This window comes from Lagenorhynchus albirostris, chromosome X (assembly GCF_949774975.1).
Source record: "Lagenorhynchus albirostris chromosome X, mLagAlb1.1, whole genome shotgun sequence".
In the NCBI taxonomy this organism is placed as follows: domain Eukaryota; kingdom Metazoa; phylum Chordata; class Mammalia; order Artiodactyla; family Delphinidae; genus Lagenorhynchus; species Lagenorhynchus albirostris.
Genome location: NC_083116.1, coordinates 27,363,659 through 27,388,939, shown reverse-complemented (window position 1 = coordinate 27,388,939; position 25,281 = coordinate 27,363,659). Strand labels below are relative to the sequence as shown.

Sequence of the window (25,281 nt, the reverse complement as noted above, 5' to 3'; positions counted from 1 at the left end):
TGGCAGAAGAAATAGAAAATTATAAATGGTTTTATACCTTTTGACATGGTTGTGTTGTTGTGTACTTACTATTTTGTGCTCTAATTTTTTTTCACATAACAGTTTTACATATTATATATAACAAATTCTTCTCATTTGTCACTTTTAATTTCTATAAAAGATCTCTTTGTTACATTATCAGTAATAAAGAGCATTTGGACTCTTTCTTAGTCTTTATATTGGGTTGGCCAAAAAGTTCGTTCGGATTTTTCGTAGCATCTTACAAAAACTTGACTGAACCTGCTGGCCAACCCAGTAGTTGCACAGAGCACTGCCATGAGAATCATAGTACAAATCATGTTTTCCTTTCGGTTATTTCCTTAGGGGTGTACTCCTTACAATGGAATTAGTAGGAGGAAAATTATGAGTGGTTTCTTTATTCTTTTTTTTATAGCCAAATTACCATCCTGCAAAACTGAATCAATTTACAGAGCCAATAGCAATGTATAAGCGCACCCATTTCCCAAATTCCTGCTAGCAATTGACTTTATAAACTGTATGTGTTTATGTTAGTTTAATAGATAAGCAATGGAACTTTTTTTTTTTTTGTGGTATGCGGGCCTCTCACTGTTGTGGCCTCTCCCGTTGCGGAGCACAGGCTCCGGACGCGCGCAGGCTCATCGGCCATGGCTCACGGGCCCAGCCGCTCCGCGGCATGTGGGATCTTCCTGGACCGGGGCACGAACCTGCATCCCCTGCATCGGCAGGCGGACTCCCAACCACTGCGCCACCAGGGAAGCCCAGCAATGGAACGTTTAAGTTTTAATTTGTATTCATTTAATTGCTAATGAGGCTTTTTCTTTTTTCACATGATGATATCCTATTTCAGTTCTTTTTATATAAACTGCCTGTTCATCTTCGTTAACTTATCAAGTAGAATCTAAGTATTAGCCTGATGTATGTGCATTAATTTTTTATTTGAGTTGGATAGTGAGCCTTTATCAGTTACATTTTTCTCATGAATTTTTCCCATTATGATACTTCCTTTTGATATTCATTTTATTACATTTCATAGCTTAACAGCCTTTTTATTTTTAAGGCATTTGAATACATTTATGTTGTATGAGATGGCATACTCTATTTCTTTAAAAGTCAGAAATATATCTCCCTTCCACAGCTGCAATAAAATTCCATTTCGTAGTGAACTATCTAGTTCACTATCCCCAAGCTCTTTAAATCCTCACAGTTAGAACCACTTAACCTCTACCTGTATACTAAGCCTGAACTGGATCAATCCGTTTTCTACTAAATTGGTTTCTGCCTCATTCCTTGTAATTGTGTTTATACTTGTACAGCAGTTCTGTGACAGGGCCTCTGCTTTGATAATCTACCTAGTTTCTGATTCTTATAAGACTGGGGCTTTGGGGACTTCCCTGGTGGTCCAGTGGTTAAGAGTCCACTTTCCAGTGCAGGGGATGTGAGTTCGATTTCTGGTCAGGGAACTAAGATCCCACATGCTGCGGGGCAGCTAAACCCACACATTCTAGAGCCCGAGCCCCACAACTAGAGAGAAGTCTGCAAGGAAGAGCCCACGCACCGCAAAGAAGACCCAGTGCAGCCAAAAAAGAAAAGACTAGGACTTTGCCTTTTCCTCCCCTGTTCTTTCAAGAACTTGAATTCTGATTCTAAGTCCCAGACTAGCAACTGGGACTGCAGAACTTGCTGCCACAACTCTGGACATTTACTGCCTAGCCAAATAATGCCTATCTTCATTGCCACTCACATTGTTCTTTACCTGCCTACCACATCACGAACAGCTGCCCCTTCTTCTGGCCTTCCCTAATGCTGACTGCTTACCTGGACTGCCATCTCTTATGCCCAGATTCTCCAGGCATTGGCCTGCTGGGCTGGACTTCTTCCCCATTGCCTTTAGCTGAATCCTTCTTGTCCCAATGTAGTGAATTTGTTTTTATTCTCACATACTAGCTTTGTTTGACTTCTCCTGACACTGAATTTCAATTCTTAAAACATAACTTAACTTTATAACTTAACAAAATACTTTGTCATTAAAGCTTTGACTGTTATCTGGAATTCGCTGCAAATCTACAGTGTAAGGCGTGGGTCTGACTGAGTTATTTATTTATTTATTTATTTATTTTTTACATCTTTATTGGAGTATAATTGCTTTACAATGGTGTGTTAGTTTCTGCTTTATAACAAAGTGAATCAGTTATACATATGTTCCCATATCTCTTCCCTCTTGCGACTCCCACCCTCCCTATCCCACCCCTCTAGGTGGTCAAAAAGCACCAAGCTGCTCTCCCTGTGCTATGTGGCTGCCTCCCACTAGCTATCCATTTTACGTTTCGTAGTGTATATATGTCCATGCCACTCTGTCACTTTGGCACGGCTTACCCTTCCCCTCCCCATAGCCTCAAGTCCATTCTCTAGTAGGTCTGTATCTTTATTCCCGTCTTACCCCTAGGTTCTTCATGACATTTTTTTCTTACATTCCATATATATGTGTTAGCATATGGTATTTATCTTTCTCTTTCTGACTTACTTCACTCTGTATGACAGACTCTAAGTCCATCCACCTCACTACAAATAACTCAATTTTGTTTCTTTTTATGGCTGAGTAATATTCCATTGTATATATGTGCCACATCTTCTTTATCCATTCATCCGATGATAGACACTTAGGTTGTTTCCATCTCCAGGCTATTGTAAATAGAGCTGCAATGAACATTTTGGTACATGACTCTTTTTGAATTATGGTTTTCTCAGGGTATATGCCCAGTAGTGGGATTGCTGGGTCGTATGGTAGTTCTATTTTAATTTTTTAAGTAACCTCCATACAGTTCTCCATAGTGGCTGTACCATTCACATTCCCCCCAGCAGTGCAAGACTGTTCCCTTTTCTCCACACCCTCTCCAGCATTTATTGTTTCTAGATTTTTTGATGATGCCCGTTCTGACCGGTGTGAGGTGATATCTCATTGTAGTTTTGATTTGCGTTTCTCTAATGATTAATGACGTTGAGCATTCGTTCATGTGTTTGTTGGCAATCTGTATGTCTTCTTTGGAGAAATGTCTATTTAGGTCTTCTGCCCATTTTTGGATTGGGTTGTTTGTTTTTCTGTTATTGAGCTGCGTTAGCTGCTTGTAAATTTTGGAGATTAATCCTTTGTCAGTTGCTTCATTTGCAAATATTTTCTCCCATTCTGTGGGTTGTCTTTTGGTCTTGTTTATGGTTTCCTTTGCTGTGCAAACGCTTTGCAGTTTCATTACGTCCCATTTGTTTACTTTGTTTTTATATCCATTTCTCTAGGAGGTGGGTCAAAAAGGATCTTGCTGTGATATATGTCATAGAGTGTTCTGCCTATGTTTTCCTCTAAGAGTTTGATAGTTTCTGGCCTTACATTTAGGTCTTTAATCCATTTTGAGATTATTTTTGTGTATGGTGTTAGCGATTGTTCTAATCTCATACTTTTACATGTACCTGTCCACTTTTCCCAGCACCAATTATTGAAGAGGCTGTCCTTTCTCCACTGTACATTCCTGCCTCCTTTAATAAATAAGGTGACCATATGTGCGTGGGTTTATCTCTGGGCTTTCTATCCTGTTCCATTGATCTATATTTCTGTTTTTGTGCCAGTACCAGACTGTCTTGATTACTGTAGCTTTGTAGTATAGTCTGAAGTCAGGGAACCTGATTACTCCAGCTCCATTTTTCGTTCTCAAGATTGCTTTGGCTATTCGGGGTCTTTTTTGTTTCCATATAAACTGTGAAATTTTTTGTTCTAGTTCTGTGAAAAATGCCAGTGGTAGTTTGATAAGGATTGCATTGAATCTGTAGATTGCTTTGGGTAGTAGAGTCATTTTCACAATGTTGATTCTTCCAATCCAAGAACATGGTATATCTCTCCATGTATTTGTATCATCTTTAATTTCTTTCATCAGTGTCTTATAATTTTCTGCATACAGGTCTTTTGTCTGCTTAGGTAGGTTTATTCCTAGATATTTTATTCTTTTTGTTGCAATGGTAAATGGGAGTGTTTACTTAACTTCACTTTCAGATTTTTCATCATTAGTGTATAGGAATGCCAGAGATTTCTGTGCATTAATTTTGTATCCTGCTACTTTACCGAATTCATTGACTACCTCTGGTAGTTTTCTGGTAGCATCTATAGGATTCTCTATGTATATTATCATGTCATCTGCAAACAGTGACAGCTTTACTTTTTCTTTCCTGACTTGGATTCCTTTTATTTCCTTTTCTTCTCTGCTTGCTGTGGCTAAAACTTCCACAACTATGTTGAATAAGAGTGGTGAGAGTGGGCAACCTTGTCTTGTTCCTGATCTTAGTGGAAATGGTTTCAGTTTTTCACCATTGAGGACGATGTTGGCTGTTGGTTTGTCATATATGGCCTTTATTATGTTGAGGAAAGTTCCCTCTGTGCCCACTTTCTGGAGAGTTTTTATCATAAATGGGTGTTGAATTTTGGCAAAAGCTTTTCCTGCATCTATTGAGATGATCATATTGTTTTTATCCTTCAATTTGTTAATGTGGTGTATCACGTTGATTTGTGTATACTGAAAAATCCTTGCATTCCTGGAAAAAAACCCACTGGATCATGGTGTATGATCTTTTTAATGTCCTGTTGGATTCTGTTTGCTAGTATTTAATTGAGCATTTTTGCATCTATGTTCATCAGTGATGTTGGCCTGTAGTTTTCTTCCTTTGTGATAAACTTGTCTGGTTGTGGTATCAGGATGATGGTGGCCTCGTAGAATGAGTTTGGGAGTGTTCCTCCCTCTGCTATATTTTGGAAGAGTTTGAGAAGGATAGGTGTTAGCTCTTCTCTAAATGTTTGATAGAATTCGCCTGTGAAGCCATCTGGTCCTTGGCTTTTGTTTGTTGGAAGATTTTTAATCATAGTTTCAATTTCAGTGCTTGTGATTGGTCTGTTCATATTTTCTATTCCTTCCTGATTCAGGCTTGGCAGGTTGTGCATTTCTAAGAATTTGTCCATTCTTCCATGTTGTCCATTTTATTGGCATACAGTTGCTTGTAGTAATCTCTCATGATCTTTTGTACTTCTGCAGTGTCAGTTGTTACTTCTCCTTTTTCATTTCTAATTCTATTGATTTGAGTCTTCTCCCTTTCTTTCTTGATGAGTCTGGCTAATGTCTTGCAATTTTCTTTATGATCTCAAAGAAGCAGCTTTTAGTTTTATTGATCTTTGCTATCGTTTCCTTCATTTCTTTTTCAGTTATTTCTGATCTGATATTTATGATTTCTTACTTTCTGCTGACTTTGGGGTTTTTTTGTTCTTCTTTCTCTAATTGCTATAGGTGCAGGGTTAGGTTGTTTATTTGAGATGTTTCCTGTTTCTTAAGGTAGGATTGTATTTCTATAAACTTCTCTCTTAGAACTGCTTTTGCTGCATCCCATAGGTTTTGGGTCATCGTGTCTCCATTGTCATTTGTTTCTAGGTATTGTTTGATTTCCTCTTTGATTTCTTCAGTGATCACTTGGTTATTAAGTAGTGTATTGTTTTGCCTCCATGTGTTTGTATTTTTTACAGATCTTTTCCTGTAATTGACATCTAGTCTCATAGCGTTGTGGTCGGGAAAGATACTTGATACAATTTCAATTTTCTTAAGTTTACGTAGGCTAGATTTGTGACCCCAGATATGATCTTTCCTGGAGAATGATCTATGAGCACTTGAGAAAAATGTGTATTCTGTTGTTTTTGGATGGAATGTCCTATTAAATATCAATTAAGTCCATCTTGCTTAATGTATCATTTAAAGCTTGTGTTTCCTTATTTATTTTCATTTGGGATGATATGTCCATTGGTGAAAGTGGGGTGTTAAAGTCCCCTACTCTGAATGTGTTACTGTCTATTTCCCCTTTAATGGCTGTTAGTATCTGCCTTATGTATTGAGGTGCTCCTGTGTTGGGTGCATGAATATTTACAACTGTTATATCTTCTTTTTGGATCAGTCCCTTGATCATTATGTAATGTCTACTTTGTCTGTTTTTTGTTTAACATCTTTATTGGAGTATAATTACTTTACAATGGTGTGTTAGTTTCTGCTTTACAACAAAATGAATCAGTTATATATACACATATGTTCCCCTATCTCTTCCCTCTTGCATCCCCCTCCCTCCCACCCTCCCTATCCCACCCCTCTACGTGGTCACAAATCACGAGCTGATCTCCCTGTGCTATGCGGCTGATTCCCACTAGCTATCTACCTTACGTTTGGTAGTTGTATATATGTCCATGCCTCTCTCTTGCTTTGTCACAGCTTACCCTTCCCCCTCCCAATGTGCTCAAGTCCATTCTCTAGTAGGTCTGTGTCTTTATTCCTGTTTTACCCCTAGGTTCTTCATCACATTTTTTTTCTTAAATTACATATATATTTGTTAGCATATGGTATTTGTCTCTCTCTTTCTGACTTACTTCACTCTGTATGACAGACTCTAGGTCTATCCACCTCACTACAGATAGCTCAATTTCATTTCTTTTTATGGCTGAGTAATATTCCATTGTATATATGTGCCACATCTTCTTTATCCATTCATCCGATGATGGACACTTAGGTTGTTTCCACCTCTGGACTATTGTAAATAGAGCTGCAATGAACATTTTGGTACATGACTCTTTTTGAATTATGGTTTTCTCAGGGTATATGCCCAGTAGTGGGATTGCTGGGTCGTATGGTAGTTCTATTCGTAGTTTTTAAGGAAACTCCATACTGTTCTCCACAGTGGCTGTATCAATTCACATTCCCACCAATAGTGCAAGAGGGTTCCCTTTTCTCCACACCCTCTCCAGCATTTATTGTTTCTAGATTTTTTGATGATGGCCATTCTCACTGGTGTGAGATATCTCATTGTTGTTTTGATTTGCATTTCTCTAATGATTAGTGATGTTGAGTATTCTTGCATGTGTTTGTTGGCAGTCTGTATATCTTCTTTGCAGAAATGTCTATTTAGGTCTTCTGCTCATTTTTGGATTGGGTTGTTTGTTTTTTTGTTATTAAGCTGCATAGGCTGCTTATAAATTTTGGAGATTACTCCTTTGTCAGTTGCTTCATTTGCAAATATTTTCTCCTATTCTGAGGGTTGTCTTTTGGTCTTGTTTATGGTTTCCTTTGCTGTGCAAAAGCTTTGAAGTTTCATTAGGTCCCATTTGTTTATTTTTGTTTTTATTTCCATTTCTCTAGGTGGTGGGTCAAAAAGGATCTTGCTGTGATTGATGTCATAAAGTGTCCTTCCTATGTTTTCCTCTAAGTGTTTGATAGTTTCTGGCCTTAAATTTAGGTTTTTAACCCATTTTGAGGTTACTTTTGTGTATGGTGTTAGGGAGTGATCTAATCTCATACTTTTACATGTGCCTGTTCAGTTTTCCCAGCACCACTTATTGAAGAGGCTGTCCTTTCTCCGCTGTACATTCCTGCCTCCTTTATCAAAGATAAGTTGACCATATGTGCATGGGTTTATCTCTGGGCTTTCTATCCTGTTCCATTGATCTATATTTCTGGTTTTGTGCCAGTACCATACTGTCTTGATTACTGTAGCTTTGTAGTATAGTCTGAAGTCAGGGAGTCTGATGGCTCCAGCTCCGTTTTTCGTTCTCAAGATTGCCTTGGCTATTTGGGGTCTTTTGTGTTTTCATACAAACTGTGAAATTTTTGTTCTAGTTCTGTGAAAAATGCCAGTGGTAGTTTGATAGGGAATGCATTGAATCTGTAGATTGCTTTGGGTAGTAGAGTCATTTTCACCATGTTGATTCTTCCAATCCAAGAACATGGTATATCTCTCCATCTATTTGTATCATCCTTAATTTATTTCATCAGTTTCTTATAATTTTCTGCATACAGGTCTTTTGTCTGCTTAGGTAGGTTTATTCCTAGTTATTTTATTCTTTTTGTTGCATTGGTAAGTGGGAGTGTTTACTTAACTTCACTTTCAGATTTTCATCATTAGTGTATAGGAATGCCAGAGATTTCTGTGCATTAATTTTGTATCCTGTTACTTTACCAAATTCATTGATTAGCTCTAATAGTTTTCTGGTAGCATCTTTAGGATTCTCTGTGTATAGTCTCATGTCATCTGCAAACAGTGACAGCGTGACTTATTCTTTTCCGTTTTGGATTCCTTTTATTTCCTTTTCTTCTGTGATTGCTGTGGGTAAAACTTCCAAAACTATGTTGAATAAGAGTGGTGAGAGTGGGCAACCTTGTCTTGTTCCTGATCTTAGTGGAAATGATTTTTGTTTTTCACCATTGAGGACAATGTTGCCTGTTGGTTTGTCATATATGGCCTTTATTATGTTGAGAAAAGTTCCCTCTATGCCCACTTTCTGGAGAGGTTTTATCATAAATTGGTGTTGAATTTTGACAAAAGCTTTTCCTGCATCTATTGAGATGATCATATTGTTTTTATCCTTCAATTTGTTAATGTGGTGTATCACGTTGATTTGTGTATACTGAAAAATCCTTGCATTCCTGGAAAAAAACCCACTTGATCATGGTGTATGATCTTTTTAATGTCCTGTTTGCTAGTATTTTATTGAGCATTTTTGCATCTATGTTCATCAGTGATATTGGCCTGTAGTTTTCTTCTTTTGTGATATCCTTGTCTGGTTATGGTATCAGGGTGATGATGGCCTCGTAGAATGAGTTTGGGAGTGTTCCTCCCTCTGCTATATTCTGGAAGAGTTTGAGAAGGATAGGTGTTAGCTCTTCTCTAAATGTTTGATAGAATTCGCCTGTGAAGCCATCTGGTCCTGGGCTTTTGTTTGTTGGAAGATTTTTAATCACCATTTCAATTTCAGTGCTTGTGATTGGTCTGTTCATATTTTCTATTTCTTCCTGATTCGGTCTTCGCAGGTTGTGCGTCTCTAAGAATCTGTCCATTTCTGCCAGGTTGTCCATTTTATTGTCATAGTGTTGCTTGTAGTAATCTCTCATGATCTTTTGTATTTCTGCAGTGTCAGTTATTCTTTCTCCTTTTTCATTCTACTTCTATTGGTTTGTGTCTTCTCCCTTTTTTTCTTGATGAGTCTGGCTAGTGGTTTATCAATTTTGTTTATCTTCTCGAAGAAGCAGCTTTTAGTTTTATTGATCTTTGCTGTCGTTTTCTTCATTTCTTTTTCATTGATTTTTTATCTGATTTTTATGATTTCTTTCCCTTTGCTAACTTTGGGGTTTTTTTGTTCTTCTTTCTCTATTTGCTTTAGGTGCAAGGTTAGGTTTTTTATTCGAGATGTTTCCTGTTTCTTAATGTAGGATTGTATTGCTATAAACTTCTTAGAACTGCTTTTGCTGCATCCCATAGGTTTTGGGTCGTCGTGTCTCCATTGTCATTTGTTTCTTTGTGTTTTTTGATTTCCTCTTTGATTTCTTCAGTGATCACCTCGTTATTAAGTAGTGTATTGTTTTGCCTCCATGTGTTTGTATTTTTACAGATCTTTTCCTGTAATTGATATCTAGTCTCATAGCGTTGTGTTTCGAAAAGATACCTAATACGATTTCAATTTTCTTAAATTTACCTAGGCTAGATTTGTGACCCCAGATATGATCTATCCTGGAGAATGATCCATGAGCAGTTGAGAAAAATGTGTATTCTGTTGTTTTTGGATGGAATGTCCTATTAAATATCAATTAAGTCCATCTTGTTTAATGTATCATTTAAAGCTTGTGTTTCCTTATTTATTTTCATTTTGGGTGGTCTGTCCATTGGTGAAAGTGGGGTGTTAAGTTCCCCTACTCTGAATGTGTTACTGTCGATTTCCCCTTTAATGGCTGTTAGTATCTGCCTTATGTATTGAGGTGCTCCTATGTTGGGTGCATAAATATTTACAATTGTTGTATCTTCTTGGATGGAGCCCTTGATCATTATGTAATGTCCTTCTTTGTCTCTTGTAATAGTCTATTTTAAAGTCTATTTTTGTCTGGTATGAGGATGGCTACTCCAGCTTTCTTTTGATTTCCATTTGCCTGGAATATCTTTTTCCATCCCCTCACTTTCAGTCTGTATGTGTCCCTAGGTGTGAAGTGGGTCTCTTGTAGACACCATATATATGGGTCTTGTTTTTTTATCCATTCAGCCAGTCTGTATGTTTTGGTGGGAGCGTTTAGTCCATTTACATTTTACGTAATTTTCGATAGTATTTTCTTATTCCCATTTTCTTAATTGTTTTGGGTTTATTATTGTAGGTCTTTTCCTTCTCTTGTGTTTGTTTCCTAGAGAAGTTCCTTTAGCATTTGTTGTAAAGCTGGTTTGGTGGTGCTGAGCTCTCTCAGGTTTTGCTTGTCTGTAAAGGATTTATTTTCTCCATCAAATCTGAATGAGATCCTTGCTGTTTAGAGTAATCTTGGTTGTAGGTTTTTCTCCTTCATCAATTTAAATATGTCCTGCCAGTCCCTTCTGGCTTGCAGAGTTTCTGCTGAAAGATCAGCTGTTAACATTATGGGGATTCCCTTGTGTGTTAGTGTTTTTCCCTTGCTGCTTTTAATATGTTTTCTTTGTATTTAATTTTTGACAGTTTGATTAATATGTGTCTTGGTGTGTTTCTCCTTGGATTTATCCTGTATGGGACTCTCTGTGCTTCTTGGATTTGATTAACTGTTTCCTTTCCCATATTAGGAAAGTTTTCAACTATAATCTCTTCAAATATTTTCTCAGTCCCTTTCTTTTTCTCTTCTTCTTCTGGAACCCCTATAATTCGAATGTTGGTGCGTTTAATGTTGTCCCAGAGGTCTCTGAGAGTGCCCTCAGTTCTTTTCATTCTTTTTTCTTTCTTCTGCTCTGCAGTAGTTATTTCCACTATTTTATCTTCCAGGTCACTTATCTGTTCTTCTGCCTCAGTTATTCTGCTATTGATCCTTTGTAGAGTATTTTTCATTTCATTTATTGTGTTGTTCATCGTTGCTTGTTTCCTCTTTAGTTCTTCTAGGTCCTTGTTAAATGTTTCCTGCAGTTTCTCTACTCTTTTTCCAAGATTTTAGATCATCATTACTATCATTATTCTGAATTCTTTTTCAGGTAGACTATTTCCTCTTCATTTGTTAGGTCTGGTGGGTTTTTATCTTGCTCCTTCATCTGCTGTGTTTTTTTCTGTCTTCTCATTTTGCTTTTCTTACTGTGTTTGGGGTCTCCTTTTTGCAGCCTGCAGGTTCGTAGTTCCCATGGTTTTTGTTGTCTGTCCCCAGTGGCTAAAGTTGGTCAGTGGATTGTGTAGACATCCTGCTGGAGGGTACTAGTGCATGTGTTCTGGTGGCTGAGGCTGGATCTTGTCTTTCTTTTGGGCAAGTCCACATCTGGTTGTGTGTTTTGGGGTGTCTGTGGCCTTATTATGATTTTAGATAGCCTGTCTGCTAATGGGTGGGGTTGTGTACCTGTCTTGCTAGTTGTTTGGCATAGGGTGGCCTGCACTGTAGCTTGCTGGTCGTTGAGTGGAGCTGGGTGTTGGTGTTGAGATGGAGATCTCTGGGAGATTTTCGCCGTTTGATGTTACGTGGAGCTGGGAGGTCTCTTGTGGGCCAGTGTCCTGAAGTTGGTTCTCACACTTCAGAGGCTCAGCACTGACTCCTGGCTGCAGCACCAAGAGCCTTTAATCCACACGGCTCAGAATAAAAGGGAGAAAAAGTAGAAAGAAAGAGGTTAAAATAAAATAAAGTAAGATAAAATAAAATAAAGTTATTAAAATAAAAAATAATTATTAAGAAAATAATCTTTTTAAAAAGTAAAAAAAAAAAAACAAAAAACGTACGGACAGATCCCTAGGACAAATGGTGAAAGCAAAGCTATACAGACAAAATCTCACACAGAGGCATACACATACACACTCACAAAAAGAGGAAAAGGGGAAAAAATAATAATCTTGCTCTCAAAGTCCACCCCCTCAATTTGGGATGATTTGTTGTCTATTCAGGTATTCCACCGATGCAGGGTACATCAAGTTGATCGTGCAGATATAATCCGCTGCTCCTGAGGCTGCTGGGAGAAATTTCCCTTTCTCTTCTTTGTTCACACAGCTCCTGGGGCCCAGCTTTGGATTTGGCCCCACCTCTGCGTGTAGGTCACCAGAGGGCGTATGTTCTTCGCTCAGAAAGGACAGGGTTAAAGGAGCAGCTGATTCAGGGGCTCTGGCTCACTCAGGGCAGGGAGGAAGGGAAGGGCATGGAGTTCGGGGCTAACATGTGGCGGCAGAGGCCGGTGGGACATTGCACGAGCCTGAGGAGCGCCCTGCGTTCTCCCTGGGAAGTTTTCCCTGGATCCCAGGACCCTGGCAGTGGCAGGCTGCAAAGGCTCCCCGGAAGGGAGGTGTGAATAGTGACCTGTGCTCGCACACAGGGTCCTTGGTGGTGGCAGCAGCAGCCTTAGCGTCTCATGCCCGTCTCTGCGGTCCGCGCTGTTAGCCATGGCTTGTGCCCATCTCTGGAGCTCCTTTAAGCAGCGCTCTTAATCCCCTCTCCTCGTGCACCAGGAAGCAAAGAGGCAAGAAAAAGTCTCTTGCCTCTTCGGCAGGTCCAGACTTTTTCCCGGACTCCCTCCCGGCTAGCCTTGGTGCACTAACCCCCTTTAGGCTGTGTTCACGCCACCGACCCCAGTCTTCTCCCTGGGATCCCACTGAAGCCTGAGCCTCCGCTCCCAGCCCCCTCCCACCCCGGTGGCTGAGCAGACAAGCCTCTCGGCCTGGTGAGTGCCGGTCGGCACCGATCCTCTGTGCGGGAATCTCTCTGCTTTGCTCTCCGCACCCCTGTTGCTATGCTCTCCTCTGCGGATCCGAAGGTTCCCCCCTCCGCCACCTGCAGTCTCCGCCCACGAAGGGGCTTCCTAGTGTGTGGAAACCGTTCCTCCTTCACAGCTCCCTCCCACTGGTGCAGGTCCTCTCCCTATTCTTTTGTCTCTGTTTATTCTTTTGCTCTACCCAGATACGTTGGGAGTTTCTTGCTTTTTGGGAGGTCTGAGGTCTTCTTCCAGCTTTCAGTGAGTGTTCTGTAGGAGTTGTTCCACGTGTAGATGTATTTCTGATGTATCTGTGGGGAGGAAGTGATCTCCGCATCTTTCCGCCATCTTGAGAGCCCCCCTCCGAGTTATTTATTTTTAACCATGTATGTAACCACCTGGTAAAACATTTATAAATGATTCTCTTCTCCATTTCTGTATTACTTATATTGTTTACAATATTTTTAGTTATTATAATAATTATTTGAGTGAGTTTCTGCACATTCTATACCACTGATTAGTCTCCCTCATTTAGTTAAAATATCACATAATTCTGACAACTGTTATAGTATGTATTTGTGAGTTTGAGTACTCTCATTTTTAATCTTTCTAACAATGAGGAAGGTACATTTCTTCATTTATTTAAATCTTCCACTTTTCACTCATTAGGGTCTCAATTTTCTTTGTGTCACAAACTTAATGCACTGGCATTAATGTTTCTAGTAACTACTGTGAATGTAATCTCATTTCTTTTTTGAATTATTCATTGTATTTTCTGTATTATTAGTATATAGGGATGCATTTAATTTATTTTTGTGGACTTACTTCACTCCACAATTCTGATGGACTCATTTTATTACCTCAGGTAATTTTCTGGTTAACTTCTTTGGATTTTCTGAGTACTGTATATTCATGTCATAAGCAAGAAATGATTTTTAGTATCTTCCTTTCCTAAATGTACCTTCAGTTCCTTTTTCTTCTCTCTGATAATCTTAGTCAATATTCCATTAAAAGAGAGTGGCGGGCTTCCCTGGTGGCGCAGTGGTTAAGAATCTGCCTGCCAATGCAGGGGACACGGGTTTGAGCCCTGGTCCGGGAAGATCCCACATGCCACGGAGCAGCTAAGCCCATGTGCCACAACTACTGAGCCTGCGCTCTAGAACCCATGAGCCACAACTACTGAGCCCATGTGCCACAACTACTGAAGCCCTCGTGCCTAGAGCCCGTGCTCCACAACAAGAGAAGCCACTGCAATGAGAAGCCCGCGCACCGCAACAAAGAGTAGCCCCTGCTCGCCTCAGCTAGAGAAAGCCCACGTGCAGCAATGAAGACCCAACACAACCAAAAATAAATAAATAAATTAAAAAAAAAATAAAAAAAATAAAAAAAATAAAAGAGAGTGGCAACCAGGAAAAAAAACCCAGCATTTGTGGGGTTCTCTTTTTGCCTGTTCTTGATTTTAGAGAAAGTAATTCCGATGATACTTCTCTGTTAAAATATATTATTGATTCTGTTTTTTAAATGTGTCCTTTTCATGTTAGGAATGAAAACGTGTAGTTTTGTTCATCAAGAAAATATGTTGAATGTTACCAGTGTTTCTTGGCAGCTATTGAAAAAATAATTTAATATATTTTCCCATTAACACATTATATTAGCTTGTATTCATAAAATAAATAGTTATAGTTGATACTTTAAAAAATTATGTCCTAGTGTTCTGTTTCTTAAGACTCTAGGATTTTAGTCAGGTTATACACACATACATAGCTTAAATAATATATAATAATATATATGATATATGTATATACAAACACACACATTGTTTGAGCAAAAGTAAGATCAGCCTAGAATGCCCTCATTTGGTACTTTTCTTCTCAATTTTAGAATAAAACCATATCTGCCTTATACAATGACATGGGTAGCATACCTCCTTTATCTGTATTTAAAAATAATTTGAAGCAAAAGAATGTGTAGTGTAAGAAAGTTTGAAAGAAGTTCTACTGAATCCATCAGTTCCAGTTGACTTAAGCATTTGTCTTAAAAAAATGTATTTTTCTATTGTTGGAGTATATGCATCTCTATTTCTTATGGTGCTGATTTTAATTTTTTTATTTTAGTAGAAATTTATTCTTTTTTAATGAATGATTACCAAATTTATTTGAAAATACCCAAGAGGATTTAAGTTTTCCTCTTATTCTGATTAAAACATGTGGTTGAATATATTTTTTGAGCACTTACTGTGTGCCAAGCGTGCATTCAGGCACTAAGGGTGAAGCAGTTAAAAAAAATAGATAAAAGGCTCTGTCCTCATTTATAGAGCTTGTAGTCTAGTAGACAGACCTGGTCATGTGGGTAGGGTGGTCTACTTTAGATTGCATTATCAGGGAAGGCCTCTCTGAGGAGGTGATTTTTTAAGCTAAGTCAGTCAAGGAAAGGGCTGGGGGAGGAGTATTCTAAACAGGGGGAACAATAAGAGCAAAGACCCTGAGAATGGGAGAGATGGTATGTCTGTGGTTTGCATTTTTCCTCTTTTTAATTAATTGGTGTAATCTTTTATTTGCCAGTTGTACTATTTTTCCCTTATACCCAATCATTGGCTTTATTTATTATCCTGCCATTTTTTTTCTTTCTATATTTTGCTTCTATCTCAGTGTTCTTGTTTTCCGTTTCCTTTTTTTTAATTTTTGGCTTATAATACGTGTTTCTCTTTCTGTTCCTAAGAAATTGGATTGTTTTTTTCTTTACTGAACAGCAACAGGACTCATGTAACCCATTGGACCTCCCTGTTTGTATCAGTTGCTGGGATGCCCTAAACTAAATTTGTGACCATTCTCTAGGAAGTGGAAAGACATTATAGTGTGCATTTTTGTACTAACCTCACTGCTAGTTTAATCTGAATTGTACTGCCCATGTGTTTTCTCTGCTATGATTTCCTTACTCACTTTTTTGGGGGAAGGAACTTCGATCATCACAATTTATTACATTGTTATTTCAAATGATAGCACTTATTTTTAAAATGATTATAAAATTTGTTACCTTTTGCATTAGATCTATTTGTAGCCATATCCCCTCCTTTTTTGAAACAAGATAGGACTAAAACATGCGAATAGTTTCATTATAAGTGAGGCTTTTTTTTAATTAAAAAAATTGAGGTATAATTGACATACAGTAAAATTTGCCCTATTTAGCATACAGTTCTGTAAGTTTTGACAAGTGCAAACCAACAAAATTAAGATACGAAACATTTCCAGTAGCCCCCTCATCTCTTTTCCATCCCTATTGTTTTCCCTTTTCCAGAATGTCATATCAATGGAATCATACAGCGTGTAGCCTTTTGTGATGGCTATTCAGTTATCGTAATGAATTTGACATTCATCCATGTTGTTACATATCTGTGGTTCATTCCTTTTAATTGCTAAATAAGCTTTGAGATTCCATTATTTGATGTGATGCACTACAATTTATTTATGCACTAGTTGATAGGAATTTTTCCCCAGATTTTGATGATTAAGAATAAATCCTGCATAAATACATGCATGTTTTTGTGTGAGCATAAGTTTCATTTCATTTAAACACCTAGGAACATAATCAGTGTGTCATATGGTAAATGTATGTTTTTTATAAGAAACTGACAAACTATTTTCCAAAGTGGCTGAACCATTTTACCTTCCCACCTAGGTAGAGATTTAATTCATTACATTTCTCTTTTTCAGGTGCTACTCATATTTTTATTGCTTTTGGCCAATGGTAGTTGTAAGGTTTTCAAAGCAAAGAGAAGATATGGTGTGTAATATTTAAAATTAGCTATAATTTTCAAAACAAAAACTAAAAGCATGTCACAGGTAGTACGTTCATTTTGATTTCATAAAATGTCAAATCCATTCATTGATTTTGTTTTAATCTTGCAATTTTATTTTGGGCTTATGCTGCTTCAAATAAGTGATGACAAGTCTAAGATAGCTCTATTTTGTATGGAGTGTTGTCCTTTAGCAAGTAATGTATTGAGAATGAATTAAAAATGGGATATTTATTTAAGAGTGGAATAGCATATTGAAAGCCTTCTATTTTATTTTTCTGTAACTTTACATTTATTTACTTATTGAACAAATATTTGTTTAGTATTATGTGCAAGTAACTGGGCTATGTGTTGTGGGCAATACAAAGATGTGTGAGATAGAGTCCCTGCTACCAAGCAAACTCCCATGGGGTCATTTTCTCAATCTCTTTCCCAGATTCAGCTTCTCCATTTGATATATAAAAGGTTGTATTATGTGTGCAGTTGTTGCTGTCTTTGTAATATAACAAAACCAGACTCAAACCCTGACTCTGTTACTTACCAGATGTGTGACCTTGAGAGCAAGTTGCTTAATGTTTCTAAGCATCACTTTCTTCATCTAATAAATGGGCTGATAATACTTTCTTTACATTTTGCTATAGGATTAAAATTTAAATTCAATAATATATTTAAAGTGGTCATAGAGTAACTGATACATAGTAAGTGTTCAAAATTGGTACCTTTAAAATTATTTCTATGACATTTACAATTTATAATCTAGTAGTCAAGATAAGATGTATATACCACTATTGTAGTTTAATTGCCTTGTATAACCATGAAATGGTTCTTTTGTTGCAAAACACAGTCTGCATCAAAGGTAATTGTTTGTGATTAAACAAGCCCTGGTCATTTTACCATTGTTAGAATATTCTTATTTTAGATGTATGGGATATATACTAGTGCCAAATGAGGAGCAAAACTCCAGGGACCGTTCATTTTCTTAAAAAAAAAAGTTACATATAGTTGGTGCTTTGGCAACTGAGAGGCAAATTGTAGTTAACTTACTGATAAAGAGGCAGCTTACAAGTTTGCAAGTTTTAAAAATGGGAAAATCTCTATTGAAATAGTTGAATCAAGGGCCAAATATGCAGAGTGTGACAAGCAGAGAGGTGTGAGCTCTCAAAATATGCATGTTTTGACCTTTTTTCCTTTGTTTTGGCTTTCAGCCCTGCAAACTGTTAGAAAATGGAGGACCTTGGACATTTTGGTAAGTTGGGATGGACTTTCATTTCAAATCGCTTTGATCCAATACCAGTTTCCTTTTTGGATATGGTTTCGTGCCTGTGAGTCCAGGGAAGCAGTCGTTGGCTTGGACAGATTTGTGGCCTGGTGCTGAGGAAATGTAGAGCTGTAGAGCCATGCCCAAAAGAGATGTGCAGGGCCAAGTAGTTGGTAGCTGTGAACAAGGAGAATTATTTCATGCCAGGGAGAATTCTTCAGCATTTTATGTCTTCTCATTCCAGGGTCAGAGTTTCTTTTCTTTCTAACTTTAATTAATGTCTTAATTACATTGTTCTTTTTAAAAAAATGAAACATTATATATGAGACGGTAGACCCAACTCCAGTCTACTCTTTCTTCTCAGAATTGACTATTTCCATGAGTTTGATTTTATCCTTCCAAAATTTTGCCAGGCTTTTTCATACTTCCATATGTATGCTCCTATTGGGGTGTGTCTGTGTGTGTAGGTGCCTGTGTATTCCTGTGTGCATGATCACATAATTGGTATTTTTCTGTACAAAGTGTCTTGCAACTTGTGTTTTCTTCACTCAACAAAGTGTCTTGGGAGAGTATTTGTTGCTGCATGTGTAGCTAGCTCATCCATTTTACTAGCTTTGTATTGTCCTATAATATGAACACTCCATAGTTAATTGAGCTATTCTCCTTTTCATGGGTTTTTAGGTTGTTTCCAAATTGTCAGTAGTAGAAACAGGGCTACAATCAACAATTTTGTATATGGCTTTGTGTGTACAGGTGCAAGTATTTTCTGTAGCGGTAATGGAGATGATTGAATTTATTTTATCTTTGGGTACAAGTAATCTTAATAACTATGTATTATCAAATTGCCCTCCAAAGCTCTTTGTGGCATTTTCTTCACATCTTATGCAAATATTATTAACAAAATAAGACTTTTAAAAATTGAAGTGTAGTTGATTTATAATATTGTGTTAGTTTTAGGTATACAGCATATTGATTCAGTATTTTTGCAGGTTATAATCCATTATGGGTTATTACAATATAATGGCTATAATTCTTTGGGCTATACAGTAAATTCTGCTTGCTTATCTATTTTATTTATAGTAGTTTGTATCTGTTAATCCCATATCCCTAATTTGTCCCTTCTCCCACCCTCTCCCCTTTGGTAACTACAAGTTTATTTTCAATGTTTGTGAGTCTAGTTGTTTTGCATATACATTCATTTGTATTATTATTCAGATCCCACATATAAGTGATATCATATAGCATTTGTATTCCTCTGTCTGACTTATTTCACTAAGCATAATATTCTCTGGGTCCATCCATGTTGCTGCAAATGGAGTATTTCATTTTTTTATGGCTGAGTGATATTCCATTGTATATATATTCCACATCTTCTTAATCCAGTTGACTGTTTATGGGCACTTGGGTTGCTTCCATGTCTTTGCTATTGTAAATAGTGCTGCTGTGAACATTGTGGTGCGTGTATCTTTTTTTTTAACATCTTTATTGGAGTATAATTGCTTTACAATGGTGTGTTAGTTTCTGCTTTATAACAAAGTGAATCAGTTATACATATACATATGTCCCCATATCTCTTCCCTCTTGCGTCTCCCTCCCTCCCAGGTATGCTTCTGGAAAAAATGAAAACACTAATTTGAAAAGATACATGCATGGGGTGCATGTATCTTTTCAAATTAGTGTTTTCATTTTTTCCAGAAGCATACCTGGGAGTGGAATTGCTGGATCATATGGTAGTTCTATTTTTGTTTTTTTGAGGAATCTCCATATTGTTTCTCACAGTGGCTGAACCAATTTACATTCCCACCAACAGTGTACAAGGGTTCCCTTTTCTCCTTATCCTCGCCAACATTTGTTATTTGTAGACTTTTTGATGATAACCATTCTGATAGGTGTGAGGTGATATCTCATTTTGGTTTTGATTTGCATTTCTCTAATAATTGGCAATGTTGAACATCTTTTCATGTGCCTGTTAGCTATCTGTATGTCTTCTTTGTTCCAAAGTCTATTGAGGTTTTCTGTCACAAGTAACACCTAGATTAGCAAAGTAGGTGAGTACTATAGTCTAAGCAGGTTGCCACAGAATTAACCATTACAAGTAGTTAAGTGGAAGAAATGGAATTGTGAACCCTTTCATGATTGGCTATAAAGCCTCCACATATAACCACTGGGATCCTGTCTTATTTTCCTGTATCTGAGTTTTTAGAATAAATAAATAAAATTAATTAATTAATTAATTTTACTGGATGAATCAGTAAAATCAGCTACCTCAATAACTGAATTTCTTGACTTTATGAACCCCAGTCTTTCTGGGACTCAGCATATTTGCTTTAGGCTGTACGCTGTTCCAACTGACTGCCTGTTTGGCCTAACGATTAACTGAATATCCAGAATTGTGGGATTACTTTCCACTGCCCTACCTATCCTTTCTCATACCTGGTTTTGGATCTCCCCATGCCTGTCTATCAAAAGTAATATAACTGACAGTGTTTCCTGGATCAGATGCCTGGCTTTTTTGGCCCTAAATTCCAGGACCCAGGCTTTCTCAGAATCTCCTGTCCTCTTCTAACCTAAACCACAGTTCAGGATGTTAAGGGTATCGTGGTATAAATCAGTGATCATGGTCCAGGATTAGTATTAACAAGCAAGAGACTGGGCTGAATCTGTACCGACCTCAGGGCTTTTCCTAGAATTTGGCTTGTTACTACTGATGTTTTTAATAAACCTCTGACACAAGTTTATCCTGTGATAATAATCTTTCTACTAAAATGTGAACACAGTGGGGAAAAACAGTTTAATTGAAAGGACTGTTAGTTGGATTCCAATTAATTGAGATTTTATGGTATTTGTTTTTGATAATGTAACAGTTATCCTGGCACTATCTTATTTAATATCTGCTAAAAACTTCATTGAGAAGTGAATTAAAATAAATGACAAGGAAGTCCATTGCCAGTCATTGACTCTTATGAAAAAGTGAGAATGTAAACAAGCATGGTGGCAAATCACAGCTCCTACTTACCCGAATAGAGTGTAATTTATTTCAAGTAGTGTCACTTTCTCTACAGTATTTGGACATCAGAAAGTATCCTGTGCTGAGTTGTAAGAAATCAGTGCTTGCTTTAGCTCTCTAGACTGATTGTTTCCTGTGAAGTGAGGTGAAACCACTAGATTTGTATATACTCATATTTAACAGTTGTAAAGAAATTTATTCTTAAAAGGGACAGAGGAAAATAAATCCTTTCCACAGGGCCAGTTTGGAGTACTTATTTGTGAAAAGGGCTGGTTTGTGATAACCTCATGTAAGTTGTTCCTAGCATTCTCATTATTGTTCTCAAGGGAGGATTTCCTAGATGCATTCCTGGAATAAGCCTGGCCCACAGGATCATTCCCTAGCTCTGAATTATTTCAGCACTTACATTGCTTTGAAATATTCACGAGTTGTAAGAACTTGATTATAATTCAGTCATTTAACAAGTATGCCTACTGTGTGCCTATGGAGCACCTACTATGTGCCATACACTGTTCTAGGCAATTGAGGATAAACGTATGAATGTAATCGTAGAGTCTTTAATACCTGCTCCAGCTAGCCCCACACAGGGTCAAACCTACCTTGGTCTTCTTAACTAATGTTGTTGCTTCAGCTTCAGTATCCCTGACTTACTGAGCTCTGGATTTCTTTCTCCTTGGTTCCTGAAGACCTGCCTGATCCTGGGGTATAGTGGAGTCAGAGTGGATTCCAGACCTGATTCTGTCAGTTTTCCTAAAGAGTATGCATTATTTCCTTTCATCTCCTTCCCTGCAGTTCACACAGACCTTCACAGAATCCTATATGTAAGAGATTGGAGGATGGTAAAATCCTGGGCCTTGTAAGCAGCAAAATGTTGGCTGTGTCACTTTACTGGGTGTATGACCTTGGCCAAGTTAATCTTTCTGAACATTAATTTCCTCAACAGTAAAATGAGAATAACATCAGTCACATAGAAGGGAGCTGGGAGGAAGTTTAATAATATTATTTTGCAAGTAAGATGCCTAACATATAGTGCTAAAGAAATGGTATCTTGTTGTTATTATGTTATTGCACGTACCCCAGAAGACAATAATGATTTTAAGGCTTGATGTATTCAAACAGCACAGGGTACTAAACAAGCTAATCAGTACAGCCAGACTCTCCTCTGCTTCTTTCTCCTCTTTATCCCGAATTTCTGGATTTTCTAGGCCTTACATCTCTTTATCTTAGTGACGAGGCATCTGGGCTTAGCTTTGGTTTCTTTATCCTGCTGTGGCCTATATTAATGCAAAATGCTGAAAGTGCTGAATTATTCAAATAAGTTAAATAGCATCCTAACAGAAGCTTAGTGGCCAGGAACTCTTTGGGGATATGTGGTCCTTGGAATATGAGGGATTTTAGTGAGATGTAGGAGAGAGAAGTGGGGATAAAGGTAGCTTGTCAGATTCAAGTTTTTTAGAGGCCTTTAGGTAGTCCCTGTTTAGGTAAAAAATTAGTTTGCTTAATTAGGTAATTCTAGTTGAGCCCACATTTCTATCAGTCATGTTTTAAAGTCATGGGATAGAGGGAAAAGAGAACAGTAAAAGAAATTAAGAGGATTGAAGTCTCATTCTTTTTTTAAAAAATATTTATTTATTTAATTTATTTGGTTGCGCCGGGTCTTAGTTGCGGCTTGCGAGCCCCTTAGTTGCAGCTCGCCTGGCTCCTTAGTTGCATCATGCATGTGGGATCTAGTTCCCTGACCAGGGATCAAACCCAGGCCCCCTGCATTGGGAGCACGGAGTCTTAACCACTGCGCCACCAGGGAAGTCCCGAAGTCTCATTCTTTATTTGTCACTGAGTATGGTATATGATCTTAGATTGGACACTGAGGAATAATCGAGGAATATTTGGGTTAAAGAAGAAGATTTAGTTCAGACACAATCGCTGTCCTCCAACATGTAACTTCTACTAAGTGGCCTCAAGATGTAAGAGCTAAGACCAATGGATAGAAGCTATAGTAAATGTAGACTTTGACTTAATATGAGAAAGAAGTATTGAAAAAGGAAATAAATGTCCTTAATGAGCTTCCCATAACTGGGAGTTTTCAAGTACTTGGAGTTGCAACATCTAATGGAGAGTTAGGTAACAAGACCCTTAAGGATCTTTTCAATCCCGAGATTACATTTTTTGAGTCACTTTATTTCTGTGGACCTTAGTTATTCCATCTAAAATGAGAAGCATGAATTATATGATTGTGTGGTTGCTTTCCACCTTTAACAGTCTACAGTTTGTCTAATGAGCAACATGTGGAGGAAGTTCGAACTAGATTTCTTTTTTATTGCTCTTACCTGAGGTTTGCTTTTGTGGGTCATGAGACAAGTCAGTAGACAAATACGGTAGAAGAGGCCCAGTAGTCTCAGTCTGGCGGCTTCGTATGTCTAACCAATGCTTTAGCACTGTAAGTCTCTTATAAAAATTATTTTAGTTTATCTTTTTTCTGTGGTAATTCATGAATTTTGCCAATTATGGGGGGAAACTGTTTTATTTCTACTCTGGCGATTTGTACATACCAGCACTATAAAGAAATTCAAAGCAATGTATTACTTCAATTTCCTGTATTTTCCCTTGGAGGAAGTTATTATTAGTCAGGTCTGCTCATTATAGCAAAGTATTTAGCTGTATGGGAATTTTATCAAAGGGGAGAATAAGCTGTGACATTCACAATCTATAAGACTTGCACATGAACAACGGCCTCTTTGTAGTGACCAGGCATGTAGAAGGAAATGTTTCAGATAAAGAAAGGAGGGAGTTTTCTGATAACTAGCACTAGTTCTATTGTTCGTCTTCAGGGATTGCATTACAGATGAAGACAGGCTGCTAAATTTGAGGGGTCCAGTACAAAATGAAAATGTGAGGCCTCTTGTTCAAAATGCAAGGACTACGTACCATTAAAAAGTACTAAAATATAGTTTTTCCCTTGCATTCTTCCTTGATGTCTGTCTCTCTCCATCTTTCTCTTTATATCTCTCTCTCTTCCGTTATGGTATTTTTATTTATTATATAAATATAATATATTTTATTATATAAATCTTATTCAAGCAGTGTTTCCAACTTCACAGAAGTTTCGGGGATAAGGTTGGCATTATGATTTTAAGCTGGAACTGGTAGTTCAGAGGAAAGCTCACAGTATGTTGTGCACACATTGTAGAACATCAACTACACCTAACAGAGCTAACAAGTACACGTGTTCTCTGACCCCTCCATTTTAGCAGGGTAGGTATGGGCGGATAAACAGAAGAGGGGGATGAGGTATTTTTGTTTACTCAGCAGTGTAACCAGGGGCCATTAGAGAACATAGAGAAATTCAACAGTGTTCAGCTCTTGATACTTAGAATATGATTCTTTTCTTAAATTCCGTTGTACTTTCCAGAAGCACCTTTCTTCCCTAGAATTTTTACTACTAATTCTAGATATTCTGGCAATGATGGCAAAACATGACACCTGTAGCTAGAACTAGGAAATTTTCCACCTTGACTAATTAATAGCACTTTACTTTTTAGATTTCTTTTTCTTGGTATTGTACAGTGCTAGAGCCTGGCTTCCTTCTGCCATCACAGATTTACCCAGGAGATAGACCAGTTGGCAGGAGAAAGCATACATTTGGTTATCTCATCTGCCATTTGATCGTTAGGCAGGTCAAGAGAAGATGAGTCTTTTCCACTGACTAATGCACACTGGTTGCACCCTCCCCTTTGTCTATAATGCCTTCTCTCGCTGTGTACTTGGTGAACCAACACTCAAGGTCATCTCATGTGTAAAGCTTTCTCTGACCCTTTCAGCCAAATAAATCACTCTCTTTTATTCCTTAGTATTTTTTTAAAACCTAAATCTCTTATAGAATTCATCATGTTGTATTAGGGTTATGCAATTCAGATCTCAGCCTTGAGTTGTGTTTACCAAAGCATTCAGAAAAGTTTTGACCCACCAGAGATCTATTTGTGTGTAGGATTAAGAACTTCTGGGGAACAGCTTATCATAGGGGTAAAAACAATGAAGTTAATAAAGTGACTTCCTCGACCCTAGGAACTTAAGGGCTGTTTTCTGGGGATAGTAGGTTATTACTCAGACCTTCTTTTTATTGCATGCCTGAAATAAGTGTGACTAGAATTTTGAAGAGCTGTTTCTTTTCTTTTTTTCAGTAAACACGTGAGCTCCTGAGAGTTTAAAATATCAACAGTATTGGTGGCAATAGTGTCTTTAATGTATCTTTGCCATGGAACTTAGGTGTTCATGGTACAGACATTGGTGCCATACCCTTTGCACAGAGTTGAGTGCAGCTGACTGTGGTATCTTTGGTGGGCATCAATCACGTGACTGCCACTTTTGTCTTTGGCAGCAATCAGGCATTGCCTTTGCTAGCTGAGCAGGACAGGAGAAAAATGTCAGATGCCACATGGTGGTTGAGAAAAGCAGATCTCAGAGGCATTTGAGATACCCGCTAAGGCTTCAGAA

The 25,281-nt window shown here is 37.8% G+C and overlaps 1 long non-coding RNA gene across 1 annotated transcript in view; it reads left to right on the top strand.

The window, feature by feature from the left end:
- The window catches only part of LOC132512851 (uncharacterized), a 139,202-nt gene that overhangs the window by 113,395 nt on the left and 526 nt on the right, over positions 1-25,281 (top strand). Inside the window, exon 2 of the long non-coding RNA XR_009538363.1 lies at positions 17,731-17,771. This is a non-coding gene — a long non-coding RNA (uncharacterized LOC132512851). The remainder of the gene's footprint in view (positions 1-17,730; positions 17,772-25,281) is intronic.